The 13,925-nt window shown below is 45.6% G+C and overlaps 1 long non-coding RNA gene across 1 annotated transcript; it reads left to right on the top strand.

Annotated features, from left to right (window-relative positions):
* Positions 1-3,609: 3,609 nt before the first annotated feature.
* LOC135820642 (uncharacterized) lies at positions 3,610-13,925 on the top strand. The gene is made up of 3 exons (XR_010554155.1): positions 3,610-3,657; positions 6,867-6,938; positions 13,855-13,925. It is a non-coding gene; the product is annotated as an uncharacterized LOC135820642 (long non-coding RNA).

The following is a 13,925-nucleotide window of genomic DNA, read 5'->3' as shown; positions in this document are numbered from 1 at the left end:
AATTTCTGATGAATGGGCTGTAGAAGCAGGTGGACTGCACTGGGACAAAAGTGAACTGTCGTTAGTGCATGTGAGCCAGTGAATGCTGTGTTCAGTAAGTCCATCGTAGTAAGTTCGAGGCCTTGTACACTGCATTTGTTGGAAGAGAAACGTGAGAGTCTCCGAGTTCTCATAACTTGCGGCCCTCTCGCAACCTTTAAGGTAGCTCATTCCTAAATATAAAAAACTAGTCATTTGAGCATCCTTCTGCGCAGGTTTGGGGTAGAACTATTATGATTTTTTTTTCCGCTCGCGGATTCCGACCTCCCCGTAACTATAACGTCTAATTTAGTCAATCTCCGTGCGGAACTGTTTCCTCCATTGTGGACTCGTACGCGTAGCACAGAGGCTGTATTTATAAGTGCAACAACTAGGCACAAAACCGACAGAGTACTGAGACATTCGACGTCCTGTCATCTAGCTTCAACACATCTCCGTAGCGTTCCAACTCGAAAGTTTCAAGGTTAAGGAGAGGACAAAGAGGGGAAGATAAGTGCGACGAAAATGAGCACAAGCTACAGTCCCAACGGAACAAAGAGTGTCGTTTGTTACTGGACGATGACGAGACCAGTAGGATATTTGACAAAGCGGTCTCACTTCAATTCGAAGCAGCAAAGCAGCACACCACTCAGCTTGGGTGGCTGAGAAATATCGAAGATTAATACAGAAGGGGGATGCTTTGCGAAAACGAATTAGTGTCTATTTACAGTGGTGCAGAGTTACTCTTAACTCGTTTCCATATGTCCTTCGTCCTTTGTACATTTATTATTGGCGCAATACCCGAGTTTCAAATTGCACACCTGATGAGCTGTCATGAACCATAAGGCGAAACGTACGTCGTGTGAAACAACTTGTTTTGTAGTCAACTAGTCTATCACAATTTCATGCATTAGGAGTACAGTAGGAGTTTGGCGTTCGCCTAGTACAATTCGTTTTCGCAAAGCTTCCCCTCTGCGCTGGTTGTTGATCTCCACGGGCATCAGAATGGGTGTGCTTATCGAAGTTTTACTCTCTTGTGTACAGAGCCCTGGGCCAGAAGAGCTTGTTGATGAGAAACAATTCGTCCGCTGCACTGGCAACAATACGCGCAGTGGAGGACTAAAAATATTTATATTTATGTCAAACACTTGGACGTTGTGGTCAGCCTCACCTGCCCTCGCTGCAATGAACTCCTTCAGCTGGTCTGCAGTAATTGCATGCATCAAGTTTCCAACAAACAGGACTCTCTTCTTCGCAGTGGGTTTGGTGGAGGTGATGAGTCGTCATGTGGAAGGCCATGCCTTCGACTGGACAGTATCCGCCGACGAAGCTTGTTTTGCTGCCGGCCCCGACGGTCGGATCATGTTCTGGTTTCCTCGCGATTCTGTGTCTGTTGCTGAGCAGGCACAGCATCCGGCGAGGGTGCACGTCCTCGGCACTGTGTCTCTGTCACCTAACGCGCAGCAGCACATCCTCGACAACGGCATGCCGATCATTGCGTTTCAACCTGCTCGTTCACCAGACCTAAACCCGATCGAGAACATTTGGAGCTTGCTGAAACGACGACTGGTAGCACACAACTGCCAAACTACGGATGAGCTGCGAAAGGCCGTGGATCTGGATTGGGGAGCGCTGCAGCCTGCTGATGTGGCAAGTTTCGCAACATCCATGCCAAACCGTCGGCAGGAAGTCATCACAAATAATGGTGGGCACACCAGATACTAGTTAGCTTCCCAGCTACTGCAAAAAAAAATCATAACACAACTGTGTCTTTCCCTCACTCTTTTTCTTCTGCTGGGTGTATTGTGTGTTTTCTTGCAATGGTGGAAAGTTCACTGGTACCGGGCAAGGGTATAGTCACTTCCAGCAATATGCATTGACACGTGCCAAAATTCACACCAAATCCGTAGTTCACGTTCACAATCCAAAAATGGACCAGCGGCGCTGCAGCGCAGCGCAGAAATGAATGTGTGCACGGTGTGCGTACTCATGGCTGCATGGCCATCGCCCATGGGTCGCTTGAACACCGACCGGATTTTCATGTCCAGGACGGTAGCACGCTTAAGAGTATTAACCCTTTGAGGACTACCGAAAACCACCTGGATTTCTACCATTTTCAGGCGCAAAAATGGTATTTTCAAAAATTGATCTAGTGTCATAAAATTTGGTTCTAAAGAGACATAGACATCAGTAGGCAGCAAAACCCTTAACATCTACATCTTATATCTAATTGAGAGGTCAGAATGGTCAATTCTAAATATGTGTTTTTGCCATCTTCCGCTAAAGTTTTAAGTTTTCTAGTATGCTGAACAAAGAAACAAGTACGTTTCCAATTCCAAATAATGTCTCGCTCAACGCATTCTCTGAGCATAATCAAATGTGGCCGGTTCTCCACGGGACCGACGTGGATCGACTGCGACATGTCTCACCTTGACGAAGAATCAGATCGTACTCGTCTGAGCAACATATGAACAACTTCAAGACCTGCAAAATATAACGAAGTAGCGGTGAGGCATTCTGCAGCTTCATAACTCGAAGAGAATTGGTGAGCACACATGCTCCTTCCCTGCAAACTGCAAATTCACAACTCATTTCATTTCACAGAATCATTTTCAACGTTTCGGCAAATTGCCATTATCAGGATGCAATATGAAGTCGAAGTCTGGCAAGGAGCAGTTATATACACTAATTGTTTGTTCATAGGTGTTGATAATATTTCTATCACCAAACAATTCAGCCTCATCTTCTCTCAGGCCAGGAGAGATTCCAGCGCTTCGTTGCTGGTGAAACGTTTACGGTAGCTCATGGTGAGTAGCTACGCCAAACCCGATGACTCAGGGGAAAGCGAAGGGAGGAAGGCAGCTGCGCGGAAAGCAAGTTCCTTTACCTTTCAGACTCGCGCATGCTGCGCATGCAGCGGAGGTTGCGCTCTCGATAATTCGATTTTTGATCGCCAATGCGTGGTATGTGGGTCGATTCAGACAGGGTTTTCTTCTACAGGAGCTGTAGGATGTTGACTCTCCTATCGACGCAGTGAATTTGCTCCAAAGAAATCACGGATCACACACATAACCACAGAAAAACGCACAGTTTCAAGTTCGATCCGAACGTGACAGCCGGAAATCAGCTGATTCACTTGAAGTGCAATTTTCTCAAAATCACGTGCAGCGGGATAACGTCCCTTTACGCTTGCGCTGGCTCAAATCATTTTACCTAAATACGAATCTTTATCAAAGTCTATGTTCCTTTTTAGAACTTCTGAACTGTCTATTTCCTGCAGGAATTTAAGAAGAAATTACATCTATATACACATGAGCATGCCCATAAAACCACTGGCATTCCTACACCTCAGCAGTAATTGCACATCACGCTTTCCTTTGAAGTTTTATTGTCTCATTCCATGTGCCTGGCTAATTTATTCTACCCCCCCCCCCCCCTGTTATGCTACCTATTCAATAACGCACCAGTGGAGAACGCCTCAAATGGCTACCTGCCTCTGGGTCATCCCTCAAATAAATAATATAATAATAATAAAAATCTTATCCAATTTCTACTTTGTTCTCCCAGATATTTGAGCCGTGTTCAATTGCTTTACCTACCTGCCGGGCTGTTCGACGCCACAACCAGAATAAAGGTCATGTAAGTCGTGGTGTGCATGTTTTGGAAAAAAAAAACATTTTTTTCCGTAGTTCTGTCTTTTGAGATGTGGCCAATGCGATTTCGGGATTTGGCATCTCGTTGATTGATCTGATGTACCCTCCTCAACCCTTTACGACTCGAATCTGACCCCGTTCGTGGAGGACTTTTCCAAGTGGAATTTCGTGGCTGGATTCTTTGTTGGAAGCAAAGAGCTGAGATAGTGTCTTTACAAGTTCCCTAAGGCATTCCTTCAAGACAGGAGCGGAAATACCGTCGGGTCCAGTCGCCTTTGAGTCACCAAGACGAGGTAGAAGCCGATGGACTGCATTGGGACAAAAGTGAACTGTCTTTAGTGCAGGTGCGCAAGTGAACGCTGTGTCCAGTAAGTCCATCGTAGTAAGATCGAGGCATTGTACACTGCATTTGTTGGAAGAGAAACGTGGGAAAGCCTCCGATTTCTCATAACTTGTGGCCCTCTCGCAACCTTTAATTAAAGGGAAACTGTCACCAAACAAATTCTTTGTCTTATCTTGTAGTTCCTTGGCTCCTGATCATGATGGTCTGTTTTTCTCTGCGATGACTGGAAGTGGGTAAAAACTTGAAAAGTATGTGCCCAAAATTGTCCCGAAGTACCGATTGACGTCATTCCGGACTTGACCCCGACGCGTACATTCGTCGTCAAAAACGAAGCTGGTCAATCGAGCTAGCTGTTCCGATGTACGGTGCACGTGTGCCTTTTGAACTCTAACACAGATGGGTACGTCATACCGAAGGAGAATGCCAAAGAGGCAGAGACCCACGTGCAGGTACACAGCCAAATCACAATAAAAAGCAGCTGAGCTTTCACCTTTTTGACTTCTTCCGCGAGGATCTAAGTTTTATTTTGTGAGCACGGAAGTACGTCGTTGTTTTGAACTTTTCGTGTGAGGAACAACACGATGATGAGCGCGTATGCAGAAAACAGTACTCCTCCCGCCGGCGATAACACCACCAACCCGAGCCCCAAAGGAACACAATGTACCTATGTGAAGGCATCTTAGCTGGCGATGTTGCTGAAGATGCAGATGACAAACTCCAACGCCTTTCATTTCAGAGCCGGGTGGGCAACACCGCCACCTTCGATACAACGACGTAATTTCCAAGTACGAGGTATATGTGTCACACTAACAGCAGACAAACGTCCTTCCAATCCTTCGAAATCACAACGAAAACAAAGAGCTGGAGCTTCGTGGAGGAAGTACCAGTGCGACAAACTGCTGTCGACTTGTGTTTGTTTTGTCCCTTTTTGGAGTTCTCATTGTGTACAACGTACACATCAGTACCCGAGTTCAGAAGGCAAGCATGCACCGTACATCGAACAGTTTGCTCGTTCGACCAGCACACGGGCTGGACTTCGTTTTTGACGATGAATGTACATGTGGAGGTCAAGTCCGGCGTGACGTCACTCGCTACTTCGGGACAATTTTGGGGACCTTCTTTTCAAATTTTCACCCACTTCCAGTCATCGCAGAGAAAAAAGAATAACACCATTGTGATCAGGAGCCAAAGAACTACAAGATAAGACAAAGAAAATTGTTGGTGACAGTTCCCCTTTAACATCTGTCAACGCGTAAATAAGAGATCGCACTGAAGCCATATCAGGTGTCGGGGGGGGGGGGGCAGAACAAGAGCAGAAGTAAAGCGATCTCGCAGAAGAGGACTAGCAAGTCCATGCAGGCAGCGGTAAACACATACATGGGTTTTTAAGTTGAGGTGTTTCTAAAGGGTGTACAAGTTAGTATGACTGTATAGAAGAATGGTGGGGTAATTCTATCCTACGAAAATATGCTTTCCTACCCTCCTGGTCATGTCCGAACCTGAGCCTTTCAAGTTGGAAGTGTGTTGGCTTGTGCCTTGGAGAAGTGTTCGAGCTAGGTTTAGGTTGCTGAATGTCTCAGTACTTCTTGTGAGTTTTGTGCCATTGTGTCGCTCTCGCTGCCTTCATGTGATCTGGTCACGTTGGTGGACAACTCGTAACATGTTGTCCTCTCCTCCTTTACCATAAATTTATTGACTCACTATCCGAGTACTTGAAGTAAACATATTTAAAAACTTATTGTTTTATGCCCTGATACTGAGCCAGTCGTAAATGTAAAAAAGAGAAGAAACACATGAGAACGAGTTATGCAGCCACTTTCCATGACTGTAACAAAATTATAAACGGTCAGAAAATGCGATTTTAGGGCACAAAACTAACAGGCTACTGAGACATTCAGCGACCCGAGACCTAGCTCTAACACATCGGTGCGCAAACTAACAGCCTTCAAACTTGGAAGGTTCATGGTTACATAGGACCGAAGAGAAGAAGGTGAGCACAGCGAAAATGTGCAGAAGCTAAGTCCCGCGGCAAGAAAGAATGCCGAATGTTACAGGACGATGACGAGACCAGTTATTTTGTCATGACAATGCGGTCTGACTACAATTCGAAGCAGCAAAGCAACACACCACCCAACTTGGGTGTGTCAACAATATCAGAGGTAAAGAAAGGGCGAAAACGAATTGTACAAAACCGGACACCAATATCCCTCTTTGGTCCTAAGTAACCATGAACCTTCCAAGTTGGAAGGCTGTCGGTTTGCGCACTGGAGATGTGTTAAAACTACGTCTCTTTTCGCTGAATGTCTCAGTAGCCTGTCAGTATTGTGCCCTATTGTCACACTTTCTGACCGTTTATCATCTATTTACAGTCGTGGTAAGTTGCTGCATAACTCGTTCTCATGTTTTTCTTCTCTTTTTTACATTTATTGTTTTACTGCTATACAAAATTCACTAATTTGAGGGAAAGACACAAACGGGGACAGTGAAAAAATTGACTGTCACCACCCGAACTCGAACCAAGGATCCTTGCTAGTAGCCAGCGATGCTTTAACCAAAGAGCTATGGTGGAGTCGTCATCCCGGCAGAGACCATTCAATAATTTCTTTAGACTTTGTGCCTCACACTTTGTGTGAATCTACACCGGTGGTTGGGATGTAGACCTCACTGGAACACACACACTTCACGTACAATGTAAATAAGTATTATCCAAGTCATGGCGTGCATATATCGGAAAAGAGATTTTTGCGTAGTTCTGTTATTTTGAGATGTGGCCAATGTATATAGCACAGTATAGATAGTATTTTTCCAGGAAGTGATATACATCCTATCAAAAATCTACTTTGTTCTCCCAGATATTTCTGGGATAATAAACTTGATCACCTACCTGCCGGGCTGTTCAACGCGACAACCGAATTAGAATCCCTGTAAGTCATGTTGTGCATGTACCGTAAAAAGGCGTTTTTAGGGCGTAGCGTTAGTTCTGTTCTTTTAGGATGTGGCGAATGGGATTTCGTTATGTGGCATCTAGCATATGCGGATAATGCCGGCAGAAGAATAGGCAGAAATCGGTACCATTTCTGGTAAGTTTCATTTGTGTTTGGTATGTGGATAAAGAAATGGAGCAGAATTCGAGGAATTGCCCGCCATACGGTTTGTATGGGTCTGCCAATCTCACTGCTTTTCGATCAGAATCTGGCACCTTTTCCAGCATTATCAGCCAATGCCTGATGGCATCGCGTTGGTTAATCTGAGGCACCCTTCCCAACCGTTTATGACCGGTATCTGATTCCGCTCACGTGGTGGTCACAACGAACGTAAGGGCAAAAGTGGTTCTTTATCCACCCTGTACCGAAACCCGTGCAGAACCAAGAGAAGCCTTGTATAAGAATAGTTGTATGTTGGCAGCTACGAATGACCATCCGTCTGCTAAGGAAGAACATGGCCACTGCAGGTTGCCACGAGCGGCTTCTTTGCAAAAGGCATGTTGTGGGTGGCCAAAGTTGTTGCTTGCCACAAATCTGGTTTCTCAGCTGAATAAGCCGGTTGTGATTACCAACACCATGGAAGATCTTTGAACATATAACCCTTTGCTGTACCCACCATCGGCGATGTGACTGTCATGGGGTTTCTTTCACTTTCATTCCGGTAAAAGTCACTCAGGCTGAGAAACTGAGATACAGTCAACTTCGCTTATAACGACACTCGGCTCGGCATCAGAAAAGTGTTCTTATTCGCGAAGTGTCGTTATACCTGAAGTCTCATTATGTGTTGCAGTTGGATAGGACTTTGCTCTGGGCATGAAAATTATGTCGTTATTCGCGAATTGTCGTTATGTCCGCAGTGGTTATTAGCAAAGTTGACTGTACGTAGGTTTTGAAGTTGAGGCATTTCTCAAGGGTGTACAAGTTAGTATGACTGTATGGAATAAATGAGTGTGGAGTCATTCTATCCTACAAAAATATACTTTCCTTCCCTTGTGACCTTTCCGAACCTGAGCCTTCCAAGTTGGAACGTGGTTGGCTTGCGCCTTGGAGAAGTGTTCAAGCTAGGTGTCAGGTTGCTGTAAACAACGCCTTCCTTGAATACAAGCCCGGGGCAGGGGGTGATTGAAAAAATACAAGACCGTCTCATATTGAAAGACCGGGCCTACTAAATGAGTCTTACGACAGTGCTCAAACTGTGGGAAAAATAGAAGACAGTGGTCAAACTGTGTAGAAGAAAATGGAAGAACAGGGGTAAAACTGTGTGGCGAAAAATAGAAGACCGGGGTCAAACTGGTTTGAAAGAAGAAAAGACCGTCCTCGAATACAAGACCGTCCTCAATTACAAGTCCGGGTTATGACGAGAGTTTGAAAAAATGGTAGACCAGCCTACTATCTGTGGAAATACTGTAGTATGACTGTATAGTAGAATGGAGGAGTCATTCTATCAAACAAAAATATGCTTTCCTACCCTCTTGGGCATGTCCGAACCTGAGCCTTTCAAGTTGGAAATTTGATGGCTTGCGCCTTGGAGAAGTGTTCGAGCTAGGTGTCAGGTTGCTGAATGTCTCCGTACTCCTTGTAGGTTTTGTGCTATTTTGTCGCACTCGCTGCCTGCATGTGATCTGGTCACGTTGGTGGACTGTTTGTCATAACGCGTTACATGTTGTCCTCTCCTCTGTTACCACAATTATTAAATTGGCTCCTTAACCGAGTAAAACTATTTAAAATCATAAATTATTGTTAGTAGGAAGTAGTGGTTGCGACCTCGGCGATGATTTGTAAGAAAAGGGCTTGTTGTTTTACTTATTATTGTTATTTGTATTTTCGCGTCATCGTCAATCAAATGATTGATAATTTCGCGGTCCGGAGACCACGGAGGTCGACCGCACATTATTCAACCGTAGAATATGGTAGGAATGGCCAAGGCCCACGCGGAGCATCGAAGGAGAACAGAAGCCAGAAGCTAAACGGAACACAATCTCGAGACAGGGATGAACTAAGGACAGTGGGATGGGACAGATGTAGGAAGGAGAACACGGATGGTACCAGACGACTGACTGGTGGTGAATATGAGCTGAGTGATGATGCGGCGGATGACGAAGATACAGATGATGACGAGGCGGATGATGACGAGTCGGCGGATGGCGACAAGACGGCTGGTGGTGATGGTGATAAAACGGACGAGGAGGAGTCAGGTGGCAGCGAAGGTGATGGAGCTGATGAGGGTGAGATTCGTAAGAAGTCAGCTGTTGACTTACATTGAATTTTGTTATCTCGTCCCGATTGTTTGAGTGTGTATGATGATTCCCTCTTCTCTGTACTGTGTCGTGTCCGTTACCATTATTATCTCCCTTATAAACACGGTACTTATGTTTTTTCAACCCACTTCGCACCCGTGCTTATAGAGGAGACTGTGATAATACTGGAGACTGTGTACATTTTACATATATCATGGCAAGGATCAATATCAAAGTTGACTGACTAACTGTTCTTGTAGAGCTTATGGTGTATTCCTGTTTTCGTACATCCTGAGAAATCAAGCAAACAGTTCGAGTCCTTCCAGCTCTGTTATTCTAGCTCGTATCGACCCCGGAGGTTTTCGAGCCGATATCTGAGAATCTCTGCTACCTTGTAGGTGTTTCGATTGTGGAATTCGGTTGAGATTTGACTGAGTTATGACTCGTTGAGTGCACTCGCATACATGGCATTGCCATCGTTTGTATACATTTGGGATCAAAAAAAGTTTCAGAATTTGGGAAAAAGTGGCCCGGTCCGGCGACCGGAAACAAGGTCATTATTTGTTTTGGCCTTATTATTATTAAAGTAGAAAGGAAAAGGACATATGGAAGCGAGTTAAGAGTAACTCCAACCGACAGCCTTCCAACTTGGAAGGTTCAAGGTTATGGAAAGACCAAAAGAGGGTTGAAGCCAGGTGTCAGGACGTCAAATGTCTCAGTACTCCGTCAGTTTTGTGCTTAGTTGTTGCACTTTCTGACTGTATATAGTATCTAGTTACAGTGGTGGAGAGTTACTCTTAACTCGTTTCCATATGTCCTTTTCCTTTCTACTTTTATTATTGGCTCAATACCCAAGTTTCAAATTATTACTTGGTCCGCGTCAGCGATATTGTCGCTTATCTACCAGCTTCTTTTTTATGTCGCCAATGCTCACTTGACAGCCCATTTCCTCCCACATTCGGTTTGTAAGTTGGTTTACCACTACTTGAAAGGTCTAGCTAGATATTGAGTGGAATTTCGAGAACAAGTGGGGGTGGTTCTGATCGATACCACGACGCATCAAAATAGAACATCTTGTCACACAGTACAGTCAAGAGAGCGCGATGCACAATAAAAAGCATGATTCCTCTGAATTAGTTCCATTCTTCTTCCTGTTGCAATCATGGCTAGACCAACTAACAACAGCACAAGAACACCAGGGAGGAAAGCTCCACGGCTGAAGAGAGTAGTTGCGAAGATAGCTGCTGGTGGTGTGACACCAGCAACACAAGTGAAACAAGCGACGCCACGCAAGCGAGGAGCAGAAATCAAAACGCCGGATCGATGGCGCATTGTCACAGCGTACATGGCCCTTGCAAAAGGCCGAGATCGCTTACCTCGGGGGTCGATCGCCAAGTTGAAATCTCAGTTTCCTCACCTGCAGCTGAACGCTCGGAGTGTCCAGCGCATCGTGGAAAATTACAAGAAGCAGGCGCAAGACACTGCGACCAAGGGAAATATCAGAATGACTCGTCGACGCGCCAGCCTTTGCGGTGGCTTCAATCTCAAGTTGACTCCTGAGCTGGCCAAGAAAATGGTCGAGATCAACGACAAGGCGTGGGGGAGACTGTCGTGCAAGAAGCTGGCAGGGGAGCTAACTGAAGCTGGATATCCATGCTCAGAACCGTCCGTCAGACGGTGGTGTCAGGCGCTTGGTGCTGTGAGAAGACGGAGATATATCAAGCCCAAGCTCACTGTTCGCCATCGCCTCAACAGACTATCGTGGGCCATCGACCAATACAACAGGGGAAGGAGAAAGTTTGTGGACAATTTGAACATGTGCCACGGGGACGAGAAATGGTATTATTTGATGCGAGATGGCACGATTTGTCGAGTCTTCCCAAAGCAAGACGGAGCTACAAGCGCAGTGTCTATGCCAGCGGACCCAAAGATCTTCCACAAATCGCGCATGCCTAAGGTGATGTTTCTCTGTGTGACAGCTCGCCCGCGCCCCGAGTACAACTTCGACGGTAAGATTGGACTGTGGCCATTCACCCTACAGCGCACGGCGAAGCGCAGTGACTCGCGTACTGGCACAGTAGCTGGAGAGACGCTTGTTCTCGAGACTGTGAACGTGAATGCCGTGGAGTACAGAAAGGTGATGTTGCGTAAGGATGGCGTCTTGGACAGTATTCGCAAGAAGATGTGGTGGTTTCGCAGCGGCTCTGGCAAACCTGAAGCTGGGCAAACTGTCATCTACCAGCACGACGGTGCTCGCCCCCACACCGCAGCCGTAAACGAGCGCCACTGGGCCCAGCACTCGAGCAAACAGGGCGTGAAAATCAAAGTGATCACGCAGCCTGCGCAATCTCCCGATCTCAACACGAACGATCTGGCGTTCTTCGCGAGCCTACAGAAAGACGTGGAGATGGTCGCGAAGAAAAATGTGTTCGACTTACTGCAAGCTGTACAAGATGCGTGGCATGCGTATCCAGTCGACAAGATGGAATCGGTTTGGCGTGTACTGTACGCGTCGTTCAAGGGAATTCTCGCAACGGACGGCGACAACTCGTATTCGCACCACACAGGCAGTCGCGCTGCCCACGCGAAGTCCTCTAGAGCAGGCGATCGTCACGATCGAGCATTCTCTTTAGACACCATCAAGGCAGCCGAGAAGAAGCGTGATGAGCTGGCAAAAGCTTTGGAGTCGGTCGGAACGGACTCGTCAGCAGCGCAGACAGCGCTAGCGCGGAGAGCAGCGACGAGGAGGACTAAAAACAGCATGAACCCGTCTATGGACAATAAATTCCTTCTGGCTACTTGTTATTATATGTCTTACCTTCCTTCGTACCAAGTTATATCGCTTTCAGTGCATTCATTGTTGTCTAAAGTCCAAGTTTAAATTTTTGAAAGATAAGCGACAATATCGCTGACGCGGACCAAGTATTATTATTATTATTAGCTTCCTAGCTCCAACACATCTTCGTAGCGCTAACCGACAGCCTTCCAGGTGTCAGGGCGTCGAATGTCTCAGTACTCTGTCAGTTTTGTGCCTAGTTGTTGCACTTTCTGACTGTATATAGTATCTAGTTACAGTGGTGGAGAGTAACTCTTAACTCGTTTCCATATGTCCTTTTCCTTTCTACTTTTATTATTAGCTCAATCCCCGAGTTTCAAATTACAGAGACAATAAATTAATACAGAGGCAATATGCTTTGGTTCTGCAAGAGTGCTCAATGCCTGATTCCGGCAGAGCGGCGTACACAAAGGCACACAATGAAAACCTTGGCAAATTAATTCCCTTGGGACTCAGAGTTTCATGGCTGAACCAATCATCAGACAACGATAATGGAATAGGAGGCAGCGCTGGTATATCTAAGTGGAGAGAGGTGTGATAATTAGGGGTGAAACGATTAGTTCGAATATTCGAGTATTCGATCGAAAATTTCAAACGAGCGAGTATTCGAAATTTTGCACTCGATCGTTTTTTTTTTTTTTTTTTTTTTTTTTTTTTTTGAAGGATTGGCATTGTATTTTTTATAACTTTTGTTGTACCGCTGGTCCACTGGTATGCATGCGTTATGCATGGCTTTGAGTCAGTATTTTAAGACTTCGACGATGCGATCACCACGGCAAGTAACGTTCTGAGGTATGAAAGTACTGATGAAAATCGTTACTTTACACGCTGTACAAGACGTTGGCGACTTTTGTTCTATGTTCACAGACAATTTCTTCCAAATTGGTTGAGAACTTGCAAATCTAGCGCTTTTGAATTTTGATAAAATACTCGAAATAATCGGATACTCGATCGAATATTATGAACGAGTGATCGGTTGGCCAAAATAGATACTCGTTTCACCCCTAGTGATAATACGATAGCGAGAGGAGTAATCGCGTGAATGTTTTTGCTGGCCACCCCTATAACATAGACAGCTATGACCGCTGCGGGTTCTTGACGCGTGATTGCAGGAGTTTGTGTGCGCTTAGATTTGTCATACGACCGCAGATGTCTGTGTATGCGTGTGGACATGTGTCCATATGTGTGTGTATATGCGTGTGTGCATGTGTTTGTGCGTGTGCGAGTTAGGGTGTTGTGGGTGGGTGGGTGTCTGTGTGTGCGTGCGCCCGTGTGCAAGTTAGGGTGTTGTGGGTGGGTGTATGTGTGTGTGTGTTAGTGTGTGCGTGTATGTGTGTATGTGTGTGCGTGTTACTATGTGTGTGCGTGTTAGTATGTGTGTGTGTGTGTGTGGTGTGTGAGCGAGATAAAGCGCATACTTGTTAGTGCTAGACCTGCGCCTACTGCATCTGCCTCTGAAATAGCCTGTCCCTGTATACATTCACGCGATTACTCCTCTCGCTATCGTATTATCACAGCTCTCTCCACTTAGATATACCAGCGCTGCCTCCTATTCCATTATCTTTGTCGGATGATTGGTTCAGCCATGAAACTCTGAGTCACAACGGAATTAATTTGCCAAGATTTTCATTGTGTGCCTTTGTGTCTTTTGTATATAAAAAAATAATCCCTAGTCATAACTCGTAACAGGTTGTCTTTCTCCTCTGAGACGCCAAATAGAGTAATACGAAATTCTTTCAGGAAGTGATATACATCCTATCAAAATTATACTTTGTTCTCCCAGAGATTTGAAAGGTAATCAACTTGTTCACCTACCTGCCGGGCTGTTCAACACCACAACCAAATTACAAACCC

This window comes from Sycon ciliatum, chromosome 7 (assembly GCF_964019385.1).
Source record: "Sycon ciliatum chromosome 7, ocSycCili1.1, whole genome shotgun sequence".
Classification (NCBI taxonomy): domain Eukaryota; kingdom Metazoa; phylum Porifera; class Calcarea; order Leucosolenida; family Sycettidae; genus Sycon; species Sycon ciliatum.
This window is presented reverse-complemented; position numbering and strand designations above follow the sequence as displayed.